The 16,930-nt window shown below is 30.0% G+C and overlaps 1 long non-coding RNA gene across 1 annotated transcript in view; it reads right to left on the bottom strand.

Moving 5' to 3' along the window:
- Nucleotides 1-9,808: 9,808 nt before the first annotated feature.
- The window catches only part of LOC120776065, a 105,964-nt gene continuing 98,842 nt past the window's right edge, over nucleotides 9,809-16,930 (bottom strand). Inside the window, exon 3 of the long non-coding RNA XR_005705380.1 lies at nucleotides 9,809-10,160. This is a non-coding gene — a long non-coding RNA (uncharacterized LOC120776065). The remainder of the gene's footprint in view (nucleotides 10,161-16,930) is intronic.

The following is a 16,930-nucleotide window of genomic DNA, read 5'->3' as shown; positions in this document are numbered from 1 at the left end:
TCACTAAGTTCGCAAAAACATTTTAGCCAGACCTTAAGTCTTTATATTTCTCATTAACTCTGAAAAGAAAAACAAATTCACCACTTTTTGCTAGCATGTTGAGGCATTGTGATAAAAGGTGTGCTAAAATACACAAATTATGTGGTGAAAAATATGTTAGTCTGAGTTGGAACTGTATAAGTGGTGAAAAAAATATATATCAGTCTGAGCTTAAGCTATCAAGCTTACCATCCCCTTCTTCCTAGAAAATAAATTGAGCCGTTTGTGTTCTCATTATGAAACTATCATCATGCGTGTGGTGAAATGTCCCATATCTCAGATAATGAATAACCTTACCATGCGATATGGTGTAATATCCCGAATTGTGTGGTGAAAAAAGTCATACTGGTCTAAGTTGGAGCTATGTGTATAATTTCCCATCATCTCCATCTCAGATAATAAGCTTATGATTTTAGTTTACACCATCAAGCTATGCGATAAAATGTATGGCTGTATATTCAAAACAGTGTGGTGAAAAATTTATATTGGTCTGAGCTTGATCTATATAACTTTCCATCATCTCTCTCTCAGATAACCATTGTTGTTAGTACCATCAAGCATGGAAAAAATGGTATGGTGAAATGTTCAAAGCAGTGTGGTGAAAAATTCATATTGACCTGAGCTTGAGCTACATAACTTTTCATCATCTTTATCTAAAACAAAAATGTGTTGAAATATTCAAAATAGTGTGGGGAAAAAATTTAAATAAAATTTCTAGCACTATAAATTTATGGAATCTAAAAAGATAGAACTTCATAAAAACATAATTTGGTTGGTCAATAGTGTGGTGAAAAAATAGGTCTGAGCTCAGATTATAACTATTGGTCTAAGTTTGAGTTATATAACTTTTTATCATTTTCATTCCGATAAAAAGTATGCTGAAATATTAAAATAGCGTGGTGAAATATTCAAAATAGTGTGGTGAAAAATTAAAATTCGTAACACTAAAAAATACTTTTTTTGAATTTAAAAAATTAAAATCCATAACAGCATAATTTTAATATTTTAACTTTTGTTGGTCAACACCTGCTTCTTCTGTCCACATATTTTTGAGAGAAACAGATTTCTACAAACTAGTTTTCCAACATCGAAGAAGCTTTAAACTCTTTATACACATCTTATAACTCATCTGACGCCCAAAACGTTTCATATATGTTGAATACCAGTAACACCACCATATACCAAACGGTAAATACTTACACAAAATTACCCTCAATGCAACACACCACTCGAATTCACCACCTCGCACATGAAGTGTGGCCAATCGCGTGACGACTTGTGTGCCAAACGACTGATGTAGAGTTTAGTAAATTACACAGAAAATTACAAATAGCAAGACAAAAGAAAAACAAAAAACGAAAAACGAAAAAACAGAGAACAACACTTTTAGAAAACATGAAAATGCAATAATGGAAATTCGAGAAGAAGTAGAAGAAGAAAAATAAGAATGAAGAAATGCAACTAAAAGGACTTTCATGCTTCAAAAGTAGTAGTGCACAATTTCAAAGAACAAATTAGTACAACTTTTTTGCTTCGTCTCTCGTCGTATGCTTTGTTGTTTTTGTTGCCTTAGCCATTTTCAATTTTAACTACAACAAACATTTTTAATTGGGCAACAATGAATTAGAAAAACAAAAAAGAAATGAAGGAAACACTTAAAATTGGCGCACTTTGCACAGCGAGCGAAAGCATAAAGAGCGAAATCGAGCGGAAGTGCAGAAAAAGCTTTGTAGCTGTGAAAGCTGTAAGCAGGATATGCTGTCGGCTAGAAGCGAAAATTAAGATTGCAGCTGAAATTTGGTGCAATGAACTTTGGCTAGCATATATAACGCCGATATTTGCCTACTATTGGCTTATGTCGGAAGGTGTTTCTTACGCCTTTCGCCTATTTTTTGCCATACGCCCTTAACAACAACAAAATTTCTAAACTTAAAAAAGCTGCAATTTTTTTTTACATATTTTTTTACTATTTAATTGTAAGTACAGTAGCGATATGTACATTCTTAGCTAGGTATATATTTGTAAAAAGAAGGAAAAAAAACAAAAAAAGGAAAAAGAAAAACAAAGAAAACAAGCGATAATGAAAACGAGCAACTAAATTAGTAAAGTTTAACTTTATATTTTAAGCGAAATTTTCAAATTATAGACGAAATGTGTAAAACTGAAGAATAGTATGATATATTATATATACATATATGTATATATGTATGTATATGTATATTTAGAGTAAGTGTTAAGCTAAGAAAAATGTTTTAGTGCTAGTACATAGGCATGTATGTAACTAATTGAAGTAATTAAGCAAATACTTGTAATGAATTAGTGTAATGGAAGAGAAGTAAAGCGAGCTCCGATCGATGGCGTGATTTGAAGAAATGTACAATATTTAAGCGAAATGATTTTTAAGCTAACAGATTGCTATATGTAAAATACACTCAAACATACATAACATGCATTATATAAAACATTATATATACACGCATTATATATAGTATTGTACATGCATTATATATATACTATATGCCGCTAAATTGTATGTAATTACTCATGCGTAAATATTACAACAGCAAAGCGATGTATAATAAACTGGCAAGCATTTTCAAAAATATGCATATTTAAAAAAAAGTAAATAACATAACAACAGAAAATTTTTTAAAATGTAAATTAATGTTATTTTAATAATTTTTTTTCGACATCATAATTGAAAAAACGCATACATACAGACAGTGAACAAGCAGGAAAATAACTGTAAATATTTTAGATTGCATCTGTTGGTGGTGCAATTTATTGCTGATCAGTACATAGCCTGCAATGTATTGCTGGCGTTGTATAATGCAAATTGTATGTGTAGAATTTTTATTATGTAAAAATAAGCAACAGCAATTACCGTTAACACAAACAAATAGCATAATTATGCCGAAATCCTGCAGCTAATTTGAATTAAAATTGTAATTTATTAAAAATTCATATAAAAAACAAGCAAGCATAGCATAAAAATAGAAAAAAAACGGAAAAAAATTAATTAAAATTGTATATAGCAAGCAAACATACATATAAACACACTTACATACGCATGCATGCAGAAGAAGCTTAACAACAGCACTATAAAAGATACCCTTGAGAACCCAACTGGAAATAATCGCTGTAGTGTAGTATTATTATTTTATTAATGGCAAAATTATTTACTCTTAATTTTTTAATTAATTATTTTATTTCTTTTTTTTTTTGAAAATTCGAAAAATTAGTTTTCTTAATTTTGAATATTTCATATGTATTTTTTTTTTGTTTTAAAACTGCAAAAAATTATTTCTCTTAATTTTTTAATATTTTTTATTTTTTATTTATTTTTTCTTTCTTTCTTAACTTAAATTTATTGTAATTTTGTTAAAAAAAAAATATTTTCTTACAATTTATTAATCATTTTTTTTTATTTTCTATTATTCGATAAATTATTTATTTTTAATTTTTTACTTATTTTTTTATTTAAAAATGCAAAAAATAATTTACTCACAATTTTTGAATTTTGTTTTAAATTTATTTATTTTGTTTTTTTTTTTGTTCCGGAAAAAAACGGAAAATTATTTTCTCACAATTTGTTAATGATTTTTTTTTGCTATTTCATGTCGATTTCTTAAGAATTTTGACAAAAAGCTATCTCATTCGCTAAAATTTATTGAGAAATCAGAAAAGTAGAGTATTTGTGTGATATAAATTTTTGCAGAAAAATCACAAATCTTGACTTTTGAAATTTTGATTAAATGAAATCCCATATAATTTTGCCTACATTTTAGAATAATTATGTAATTTTTTCAGCAACCTTAACAAAAACCTGCTTAAAATCACTCTAACTCAACATAACCTAAACATCTTATACAAATATAATTAAACTCGAAAAATCACAAAAAAATGTTGCTTCAGCATACAGTCGCTTCTTGCACTCAATTTGAGAATGATTTTCTAGCAATTCACTAACCGAATAATTTTTTGGCCATAGCATACAATTTCCAGTTGGGTCGCTTAGAATAATTTTTTGTTCAAATTAATTACAATAATTTACCTATAAAGCCAGTAAATTAGTTACAATGCGTTCCAATTGTTTGCAAAAAGTTGAAATCAAAAGAAGTAGCATGCATTATGCATTAATTGAAAAAATGTTGCTGGCGGCAGTGCTCAGTGTGGTAAAGTAAGTAGGGTTGCCATGAGTGATGTGTTAAAAAAATTTTGAAAGCACCAAATATTTTTTTATTGTAATTTAAAATATTGTTCACTATACATTTTTTAGACTTATAGTACATATAACTTTGAGAATTTTTTTTAATTTTTCCTTAAACGCTTTAAAGTTTTACAGAGTATTTCAAGAAACCAGGATAACTGAAAGAGTACTTAAATTTTCAACTTTTGTGTATACAACATGTTGCTAGCAACATTTTATAAGTATGCTGTTTTCATCCTAGAGTGGTTAAAACGAAAATTAAATAAATGTCTCAACATTTTAAAAGTTCAACACTTAGCAACAATGTTGCGCAACATGCCTGCAACATTTTAAAATTATGCCAACTTCATGCTAAAATGTTCAAATTTAAAATTGAATTACTGCCAAAAAGATTTGAAAATTTCAACATTTAGCAACAATGTTGCGCAACATGCCAGCAACATTTTACAATTATATTATTCTCATGCTAAAATGTTTAAATTTAAAATTGCATTATTGCCAAAAAGATTTGAAAATTTCAACAATTAGCAACAATATTGCGCAACATGCCAGCAACATCTCATGCTAAAATGTTCAAATAGAAAATTAAATTATTGTCTGAAACATTTAAAAAGGCAACACTTAGCAACAATGTTGCGCAACATGTCACCAACATTTTAAAATTATTTAAAATATTCAAAACTAAAATTAACCTATTTTCTACAAAATTTAAAAGTTCAAATCTTAGCAACAATGTTGCGCAACATGCCAGTAACATTTTAAAATTACGCCAACTTCACACTAGAATATTCAAAACTAAAATTAACCTATTTTCTACAAAATTTAAAAGTTCAACTCTTAGCAACAATGTTGCGCAACATGTCTGCAACATTTTAAAATTACGCCAAATTCATGCTAAAAAGTTAAAATCTGAAGTTAAATTATTGCCTACAACATTTTAAAACTCAACATCTAGCAACAATGTTGCGCAACATGCCAGCAACATTTAACAAAATATAAAATTTTATGAATGTTTATAATAATCAATTGAAAACTTTAAGTCAACAATTTTGTGCAACATGTCTCTGGTGCTGTTCTTCATGATTTTTTGGTATTATTATGTTAAACAATGTGTTAATGAAATGATAATCTAACAAAAATATGATATATTTTGTAATCTGCGCTCACAAAATTGAATTTATATTATTTTTTACAAATTTGTTGCATTTTTGAAAACAATGTACAAATTTTAAACACAAAATCAAAACAAGTTGTGCCTGTCGTTATTACGTTCTATTCCAATATTGTCAATCATGTATGCATTTATTACAACAAAAAACGCAAAATTTATGCACTCAACGAATTTTTAGCAGCAATCGCTAACTAAAAGTATTTTATTTCGCGAAAATTTCGCATATTTATGACACTCAAAAAATTAAACAAAATTTAATTACGCGAGTTTATTTGATTATAAGATTTTTCTATTAAAAATATTTTGTATAAATTTATTGTAGCTGTAATTTAAGCGAATTTACATAAGTTTATCGTATTTTTATTATTTTTTAGGCTTATAAGTATGAAAATATTTAGGTTAAATGAAGTAATGTTTTGGTACTAAAGCTCTCATTCGTTTGGTTCAGCCTTTGTATTATATATTATATACAAACACACCTGCATATGTATACACATATATGCATGCATATGTATATGTATATGCATATATGCATATTTTTTTCAATAATTACAATAATTTGACGCATAATGTATATTTTTTGTAAGCGCATTAGTTTTTCTACACGAAGCCAACCGACTTTAGCATTTGTAAGCCAAGCGTTTTAAACGCATAAATTATTCTACTTCGTATTTAATTTGTATTTTTTAGCAACGCACTAAAGTAAGAAATCACCTTTTATTAATTCCTATAAATTAAGCATTGATTTCACCACAATCAATTAAGTATATGAGCTATTTTCCGTTATGTAACACGACAATTGCTGCGCGCATACAATTCGAACACAATAACAATTATAATTTGCTATTATATTTTCACATACACACGCACACATGCATATGTACATAATTATATACATACATATTTATATGTAAAAAATAGCAAAAAAGCCACTTTATCGCATTAATTGAAATTGTGCGTCATTTTTTGTGCTCCTTAAATGAAACCGCACAACAAACACACACACACACACATACAAACAACAATAACGAAGCTAGAAATAATTATTTATAAAAAATGCAACAAGAAAACACACCCGCAACCATTACTCACACACGCATACATAAATATGTAAATCGAAACAATTATATTTGTAGCTAGCAAATAAGCGGAAATGAAAAAAATGCAAAAAATCCGAAAGCAAAACAAAGCGAAATTAACAAACAAATTGTGGTCGAAGTAAATTAGCACCGTTAACGGTGTCATACCGCTGTGTATGCGTATTGTACGTATTAAATTGATAGCTATGCAAACACATACACACATACACCTAAACATATACAATAAGCTACATACTTGCATAGTAATAAAATAATATAATTATATACATAGATATAAATATATATATAAATATAGAATTATAATTGCAAATACAATGTATTATTAATATTATGAGTATTAAATATAATTTTTTTATAAATAATTAAACAAAAACTCGAAATGACTTCTCATTTGGCACATACAACAGGTAAATCAGTAGTAAATCAGTGGTAAGTAAACGTAGCATATGCGCTGGCGCTCCCAACAGGGTGCATTTGCTGCAGCGATGGTTTGCCGCCTGTAACTGGGTGGCGCAAAATGCTGCATATGCGCAGGCGTACTGGTGCAGGGTGCACTGGCGGCCACAAAATAATTTTTGCAGCCACCTGCTATCGATGCTGGGTGCCTGGTGCAAATGCGACTATTTGAAATTTGGATTTTTGTGGGACGCCGCCGCGTGTGTGCTGTGTGTGTGAGTGAGTAATTCTAATAAGCAGCGTGCATGCATGGCAATGAGTGCATTTAATGGAAATGATTTTTATTGAATAAAAATAATTAGGGGGCGTGGTTTGAAATTAATTAAATTAGAAAAATATTATAAAAAATTAAAATTTAAATAAAACTTCCGATCTAAAAATATATATACTACATACATATATTAAAATAGAAAATTGGAAATAAAATTAAAAATGAACTTTTAAATGCAAATTATCAAATAAATTGCAATTAAAGTGCAAAATTGAAAATAAAAAAGACAAGAAAAAGTAAATATAAAACATAAAAATTAAAATTTAAAATTAGAAAAAAATGGCTATAATTAAATTAAAGTAAATAAATTTAAAATGTTAAATTCAATTAAATGGGAAATAAAAATTATGGAAATATTAAAATAAAACTTTTTAAATAAATTTAAAATTAAGAAAAACATATACGAAATATTTGTATATAAAAAATAGATGAAAAAATCTAAATAAAAATTTCAAAAAAAAAATTTAAATCTTTAATGAAAAAATGTGTTTAGTAAAAATAAAAAAAACTACTATTTAAAATAAAATTGGAAATAACAATTATGGAAATATTAAAATAAATAAATAAAATAAAAAATAGGGGAAAAATATAAAGAGAACTTTAATGAAAATGTAAGAGAATAGTGAAAATAAAAATTAGGAATAAATTTTTTCAAAAAATGGAAAGAAATAAAGAAAATAAAACTAAAAAAAAATAAAAAATATATAAAATAAAAATATGCTATTAAAAAAACAAGACATAAATAAAAAATAAGAATAATAAAAATAAATAAAATTAAAATTAGCAAAGGAAATTGAAAATAAAAATTTTAACAAATATGATATTTAAAAAATTGAAAACAAATAAAACACAAACTTTAAATTAAAATTTGAATAACAAATTGGAAAAAATTAAAATAAAAAATGTAAATATTACTAGGGTAAAAAATAAATTCAAAATTTAATTCTTTGGAAAATAAAAATTAAATTTTAAGTAAATTTAAATTTAAATAAAAAAATATGAAAAAATAAAATGAAAATACATATACTATTACAAAAAAATTAGAGAAAAAGATACAAAATTTAGTTTAAAATTAGAAATTTGCGAAAAAATTATATCTAAAAAAACAGAAAACAAATTAAATACTATATTGAACTTAAAATTTAAAAAGCGCCTATGAAATAATTTGAAATGATAAAATTGGGAAAAATGATATTTAAAATAAAATTATTTGAAAAAAAAATATAAGACTAAAAAGCTAATAAAAATTTAGAAAAAATTAAAACAAAAGTATGAAATTACAAAAATTTTAAGAAAAATTAAAAAAGAAATTTTTAAACCCAAAAAGAAAATTGGAAAAAATTACAATAAAAATATGAAATGTAAATATTACTTGGGAAAAAATTAAATTCAAAATTTAATTATTTAGAAAATAAACATAAAATTAAAAAATAAATTTAAAAAAAATGAAAATTTAAAATAAAAATATAACATTACAAAAAATTTTGAGATTAGGATAAAAAATTTAAATTAATGCAAAACTAAACTTTAAATTTAACATAGAAATTGTAAATAAATTAAAATAAAAAAATTAAAAAATTGTAAAAAGAAAAATTAAAAAAAAAATTGAAATAAAAATATAAAATTAAAAAAAATATTAAATAAAATGTATAAAATAATCAAAATAAATATAATATAAAAAATAAAAAATAGAAAAGAAAATTTAAAAAAAAATTAATTTGAAATTTTATGAAAAATTTATAAAATAATAAAAAATAGAAAAGAAAGTCAAAAAAAAATTAATTTGAAATTTTATGAAAGACGTGTGCTCTTCCGATCTTAGAAAAGAAAATTAAAAAAAAATTAATTTGAAGTTTTATGAAAAATTTAATTTAAAATTTTTGGAAAAATATAAAATTTAATTTAGATTAAAAATATAAAATTTAAATAAACATAAGAATAAAAATTAATTCTAAAATTTAAAAGGAAAATTTAAAATAAAAATTGCATTTCTACAAAGGAAACAAAGGAAATAGAAAATAGCTGTTTAGATACTTCTAATGATTTTTTAATGTTTTCTAATGCCGAAAAAGCACTCAAAGCGAAAAATCAACAATAAAATAAAGCGACAAAATGAATTGCAACGAAAATAAAAATAAAATTTAAACTCAAACGTCAGAAGTTAGTGTCCAAAAGCAAGGAAAAGTGGCGCGGGAAAAAACTGACTTTTTTGGCTGCTCAACAAACGAAGCAAGCGAGCTTGAAAGCAAGGAAGCATTTGAAATACTAAATAGTTTTAGCAGCCATTCATTGCCACAACTTTTTTTGCTGCAATCACTGCTTGACGCTGAACTTCTTTTGCTGTCAAACGGAAACGGAAATGGAAATGGTTCTGGTCAAAGCGAAAGCACAACAAACAGCAACAGCAATTGCATTAAAAATAAGTATATTGAAGCATTGTAAGAAGCAACTGCGCGCATTACCAAAATAAATAAAAGACAACAAATTTAACTGGTTTTTAAGTATGTAACATATATTTATATATAGAAAGTAATATTTTTTACAAATAATTTATAGGTGCAAGGTGTAATATATTTTTGTTGGATAAAATCGTAAAAATTCTGCATAGTCTCTTATTGTTAAGAAAAGTAAACAGTACCAGGAAATAGGAGTTTCTTAATTCTCTTCAATTTAATGACATGTAAACATATAACCAACGATTATTATGAGTTCTGAGCTGCGTCGTTTTTGGTCCTCTCTGACAACCAGGTTGTTGATGCGTTGGAAAGTCAAAAGTGAGCTTGGTTATTGGAACAGTTTGCCTCTGGGAAAATAATTAGCAAGGTATCTCAATCCGTTGTTACTAACGAGTTAGTTGTTTTCTCAGCTTCAATATCTTCGATTCGACTGCTCATTGTAAAGGAAGTCCGGGCACTGATCCGAAAATATTAAAACAAAAAAATCTTATTTCCATTAATTAATATATTAGATTTAGAATAAATATAATATATAAAAGTTATTACTTCAATTATAAATTGCAAACTTTAGGAAGTTCAATAATTATTTTAAATTAAATTTTCGTTAAAAAATATATAATACAAAGACCTGAAATATGCCTCTTATAAAGACCTATATACCTATAAATACGGACCTGAATAATTAAAAACCAAAAACATTTTATTAAAGTAATTAAATAATAATTGTTGTCTTCATAAAAGTTGATACACATATGTAATTGTGATACAAAATTTTAAATTTATTATATATTATTATATATTATTACAAATTATTAAGTTATTCATCAATATTTATTTTGTCGCCTTCAACCCCACCAGATGTCATACACTTATGCGAACGATTTTTTCAGTCCTCGAAACACTTTTCATAAGCACTTTTTGGATTGGCATTCAACTCCTTGAACGAATTTTGTATTATCTCTTCGATCGACTGAAAACGGGTTTCACGGAGTGGCAATTTCTGTTTGGGAAACAAGAAAAAATCACATGGCATAATCTGGTGAATACGGTAATTGATCGATGGTATTCATTACGTTTTTAAATTCGGTCACAATCGATCGGCTCGATGCGATGGTGCGTTATCATCGCGTAAAATCCATGAATTACTCTTCCACATTTTTGGCCGTTTCTGACGGATGTTCTCATGCAGACCACTCAATACGGCTAAATAGAACTACTTATTGGCCGTCTAACCCTCCGGAACAAATTCATGACGCACAAAACGAAGAATATCGAATAAAGCAATGAAAATCACCTTCACTTTCCATGAATGTGTAATCTCTCTAACACCTGTCAGACGACTTTCACTATATCTCTCACTTTTTTAATATATTCATCAGTTGAATAGGTCTAAGGTCGTCCAGAACTAGGCATGTCTTCAACGATCTCTGGACCGTCTTTGAAAGCTTTGTACCACTTGTGGGCTTGTGCTTTTTGATAAAACTGAATCACAGTAAGCAAACATTCATTTCGTCAATTCCGCACTCGAAGTTTGTTTAGAAATACAAAATTTGAGACACATTCTTTGTTCGATATTTTTATCCATTGTAAAAATCGCAACGCTCCACTGAGGTGTACTGACTTGCGCAGCTCCTGCAAACAAGCTGGCATAGTACTGTCTTGTCAACTCAGCAAATCCTCATTTATCCCGAGAATTTAATTACAATTTTTGTCAAAATGTATATACATGAGCGTTTTTTTAGTTAAAATCACTCAATTTATATCTTTAGCTAATGAATGTTTTTTTTTGACCCAGACCCCGAAATTTTATAACAAAAACAACCACAAATAATTGTATACCCTGGTTGCAGAAAACAAAAAAAAAAAAAAATAAAAAGCACGTTTCCTTTAGAAAGTTCGTGGAAGTTAAGATCTGTGTTTCGACTTCGACCGTGAGACAACGAGAATTATCGATATCAGTACAGCGCTAAAGCTTTATTAAAGGCTTCTTAAATCTAAATTCGAAGCGGTCATCAACGATAACGGAGTACTCTCCCAAAAACAATATGGGTTTAAACTCAACAGGTCAACTTTAAGAGCTATCAGATGCGTCATTGAAAGTACAGAAGCCGCACAGCGTAGATACCAAAATACAAAAGAATTGTTTTGCTGGCGATCTGGGACATCCTAAACGCCTTCAACAGCGCTAAATGGGAGGACATGACCGGCGCTCTAGAATAAAACTTTAGTGTCTCCGACTACCTCAGAGCTGTAGGAGGGAACTACCTTACTAATGGAAAACTGCTGTACCAAACTACAGAGAGCGATCACGACAAATAACGTTTACGTCATGATCAGCACAAAGATCCATTTTATGCCCAGACCTATGGAATATCAGCTACGACCCTAAACTAAAACTTGACATTTAAGACAAATCGTACTTAATTGGGTACGCGGCCGACACTGTAGCAATAACTACAGCCCGATACACAAAAAAGCGCGAAGAAATCTAAAGGAAGATGGAAGAATAAGAGTCGCGGCAGATGGGTGGCCAGACTTATAGGAGTTCTAAACTTATGGAAAGTTCGTAAATTTAGAGAATTCGACTTCTACACAACACAACTGCTCTCCGGTCACGGATACTTCAAAAAGTACCTCCCTGGAAAGAGAAGAGTCGAAGAGGCGCCTTGTATATAAAACGACGTCACAGAAGACGACGCTGAACACATATTATTTCAATGTGAGCAATGCCAACGGTAACGCACCACCGTAGAAAACCTGCTTGACTCAATAAAAGTGAACAATTTAATGAGCATCATGCTCGAGGGCAAGGCAAACTGCAAACAGCTAAAAGCGGGACCTGGACGCAGTTGTGCAAATGTAAACCTTTTAATAAGAAAAATGAAATGCAACTCTGAAAGAATGCTAACGTGGTTCCAGGGGGAACGACGCTTATTTCTACTAAAAATCATCTCTCTCTCTTCAAACATAAATTTTTTCATAAAAATATTTCTATTTTACAACGTTAAAAGCTCCCGTTATTTCAGACTTTTAATGAACATTTCATTTACCGATGAAAATATTTTTGAACAAATGCCTTTAATCAAGCGCCAGCATGTTTCAGTTGGCCTTCAAAAGTCGACGCTCACAACAGGGAGAAACTGAAAGTTTTAAAATTTTTTAATTTAATTTTTTGTTATTGTAAGGTATGTTGACATACACACACATACTGTTGCAAGGCTGCGTTGTCGAAAATTTTGCTACACATGCGAATGTGTAAGAATACGAGCGTGTGTGCGAATGCGATAGTATGTGTGAATGTGTGAGCTTGTGCATCTTTGCACTCGCTTCCGGCAAGCACACTAAATGAATCTCCTTAGCTTTGTAGAGCTTGTACTTACCGCTGAACAAGCCATTTCAATTTTTTCTCATTTTTTTACATTTTGAATTGCTTCCAGTGTTTGTTAGTAGATGTTGCTGTTGCTGCTACTTCATTCACTCGCTTCCCCGCTCACATGGCTGGCGGTGTTGTTTGCTTGTTTGAAGTTCGCCGTTTGCTATTAGTTGCATGTCAACAACGCATACGGCACAAACGTTCTCAACAACAACAACAACAATGGCAAGCACAAAAATAAGTATGTTTGTGTGTAAATAGATGATTTTTTGAATATGGTAAAATTTCATCAAAATGATGAGAATTAGAAAAATGTGAATTAGAAAATGATGACTGGAAGCCTCTATATACACATGTTAGTTATATAGTAAATATATTAAAAAAAAAACAATTTTTGAGATATCGATATGAAACTTTTCACATGACCTTTTCTCCCTTAAGGGGGTATTCTGCTCTAGAATTTTGAAAAATTCGATTTTTTTTCATATATTTAAAGTTTAGACCCTTAAGATGTCCTCCAAAGGATTTTTAAAAATTAAAATTATTTTAAGAGCTACTGTTGCTTTAATGGCGCAGTACCTAGTCCGGTTCGGCCGTATCGAATTTTTTAAACGCGTTTTTCTCGACACTACTTTTTTTATACACGGTACCGGCATTATCTCAAGTTATATACAACCGATTTTCTTGAAATTTTGTGTGAACCTTCTTTATATAATCCCTTATCGTTCCTACTAGCATCGTGTCAAAATTTTTGTTTTTAATACAGTGGAATATTCCCCGGACTTACGCGATAGGTGTAAACTGAGCAGTTTACGCCGATAAGTCGAATTCGCGTAAGTCGGGGTTCAACGTTGCATATAAATACATATAAAGTTTGTTTAATCGGGACCAGAGTTTAAAAGAAAACAATAATTTAGAAGAGAAAAATGTTTAATAAAGAGTGTAGGATAATAAAAATATTACATTGTTAAGTGAATAAAATGCAAAGCTAAACCGAAGTTATTTTGATGTCAGAAGGCTTCATATAATTCTAACAGTGCAAGTTTGGACGAGTTAAATTTTTCTTCTTTCCACGTAAAGAGCTTCCTCGTAGCATACCAGTAATTTTTTATCCCTGCTCTTTGTAGTAGAAATGCGTTCTTCATTAGAATCAATTTTTCTAAAATTTGCTTAACCCTCTTTTCAATTGAATTGAGCCCTTCTGTTAAGCTTTCTGCAATTGTCATTTGATTTACCGATTCAACTGGGTCTAGCGAGATCAGTTTGGTCAATATCTTGCTCCATACTTACGCATTTTTTATAACCTCACAATTGTTAGCTCTTGATTGTGTGAATCTAGCAATTCTTGAACGTCATCATTATCGACCTCTAAAGTTGGTTGCTTGGCGATATCGACCACTTCTTCTATATGCTATCGATTTGTTCGGGATCTGAAATGGTTTCTCCTTGAGTTTCGAAGTGAAAAATGGACACAGTTTTTTCCAGACACCATTGAGAGTTTTTGTGAAACCTCATTCCAAGATTGTCCAATAATTCTACAACATCTAAAACATTGAATTGCTTCCAAAAAGTCTTTTGAACAGAAAGCTCATTGTTTTGTCTCTCATAGCTTCAATGTAGATGTGCAGGTATGACCGCCATGATGTAGTAAGCTTTAAATGTTTAAATTGACTCCCTGGTCCATTGGTTGAAAGCAAGCTGGTAGTGTTTGAATTGTAAAAATGCAACTTCCAATAATGTGGATCGGAAATTAATTAGTAAGTGCGGGAGGATGACCTGGCGCATTGTCAATTAGTAGCATCACTTTTAAATGGGATTTCTTTTAATCGGCAGTAGCGTTCGACTTCAGGAGGAATAAAATGATGGCCCAAACCAGTCTTCAAAAGAGAAGCATCACCCAAGCTTTGCATTAGACTTCCAAAATGACAGGCAAACCAGCTTTAGATTTATTTTTCAAGGCTCTTGGATTTTCTGAGCGATAAACTAAGAGAGGTTTTAACTTACAATCTCCAGCTGCATTCGCTTTATAACCATCACTGTTAATCGATCACCAGCGGCTTTAAAACCTGGAAAGTTTTCTCTTCGGCAATAAAGTTCTTTTAGGGACATTTTTCTTCCAAAAAGACCTGTTTCTACCCATGCGTTGAAATAGTTTCGACTAGTGTAGCCACCTTCATCTATCATTATTTTGAATTTTTCTGGATAGAGATGCAGATTCTTTATCAGCGCTTTGCCGCTTCTCCGCTCTCTGCGATGCTATGCCAATTACAACGACTCTTAAATCGGCTGAACCAGCCGTTCACTAGCTTTAAACACTTCATTTTCGCGCCTGCCTCCCCAGCTTCTTCTTTGTAGTTTCAAAAATCTGCTTTGTGAGGAAGCCTGTATTTTGATCGACAGGACCGATTTTTTCACTCTTACTTGATTATCGCCACTATGACTGTAGCCAATGTTTCCATCTGTGCGATAATACCGTGACGCTTTACGGATGATACTTGAATCTCAAAAGATTGAGCCCTTTCTTTCACTGAAGCGGTCATAATTTTCTTTTTACCTTTACCCGACTCGTTCGGACTGTTGATTCCGGTAGGTCAAATTTCTTTAACCAGTCCGCAAATTTTCATTTTTGCTTCAAAGTCTTTAATTATATTCAGGTTTACGCTCCAAAGACAAAGTGTTTTTCTTTTCTTGTTGTTAGGCTCAAATGACTCATTTTTCGTTCTTTAGACGACATAATTAGAAATATAAAGTAAAACCGCGCTGCGCGCTTAAAACAATTTCACGCGGAACACGTTTAAAGCCTGTCGCAAATTGAACGCTGATTGGGCGGAACTGAGAGGCCGATGCGCGCGGCAATCCGAAATGAAAACCGCGTATCTTCGAATTCGCGTAAAACGGGGGTAGCGTAAGTCGAAGGGTATTACTGTATTTTAAAAAATTCAGGAATTTCAAAAAAGCGTAAAAATGATTTGTATTTTCAGGCAGTCGGCATTTTTCAAAAAAAAAAAAATTTTCGTATTCCCTGAGGTTGGGACTATAACAGCATTCTTACTGATTATGAATTTCTTTTGATTTTTTTTTTTCAGACCACCAGGAGAATCAGGATCAATGTCACCAAGATGCGCCATTTTTTTTTTACACCTGTCTCTCCCCCAGCTCTAATTATTTTAATTTAACACTTAGTGTTGCCTAGGCCAGAAATATATATAGCAGCCTCCGTAAACTCGAGCCTGATCGAAGGAATTTTTTTTTTCAAAAGTTAAATTAAATTTTGAGAATAAAAATCCTTCGATCGGGCCTGAGTTTATCTATTTATAAAACTAATGTTTTTTATCCGATTGATTTTAGACGAATCTTCAAGGACTTACATATGATTGTCACCGCAAGTACCTTTTTTTGGAACTGGGTCAACACAAACAACTATAACTTTGGAAATTATTATTTTTTTTGTTTTAATTTTCGTGACTTTAAGTCAACACATTCTATAAGCATGCCATATTACTACTTTTGTAAAATAACACGATTTAAAAGTAAAAAAATACTGAAAATTCTCATTTTTTCGTGCCTCTGACTATCCCTAACCCCTTAGAAGAACACTTCGGTGAGCAGATAATTTCGTGTTTTTGGCCGATCGATTGGTCACCAAACTCGTGTGATATCACACCGTTGAACTTATTCCTGTGGCGATATGTAAAGTCCAAAGTCTGAGCGGTCAATCTTCGATTCAGGCCTTGGAGCGAAACATCACTCGTGTCATTCGCCAGATACCAGTCGAAAGAAAGAGACGTGGCCGCGTCCAACATTTGAAAGAGATTATCTTCAAAAAATAAATATCAAAGAATGTTCTTTCAACG

This window comes from Bactrocera tryoni, chromosome 4 (assembly GCF_016617805.1).
Source record: "Bactrocera tryoni isolate S06 chromosome 4, CSIRO_BtryS06_freeze2, whole genome shotgun sequence".
Classification (NCBI taxonomy): domain Eukaryota; kingdom Metazoa; phylum Arthropoda; class Insecta; order Diptera; family Tephritidae; genus Bactrocera; species Bactrocera tryoni.
Note: the sequence above shows the minus strand (reverse complement) of the source record. Positions and strands in the feature narration are given on the sequence as shown.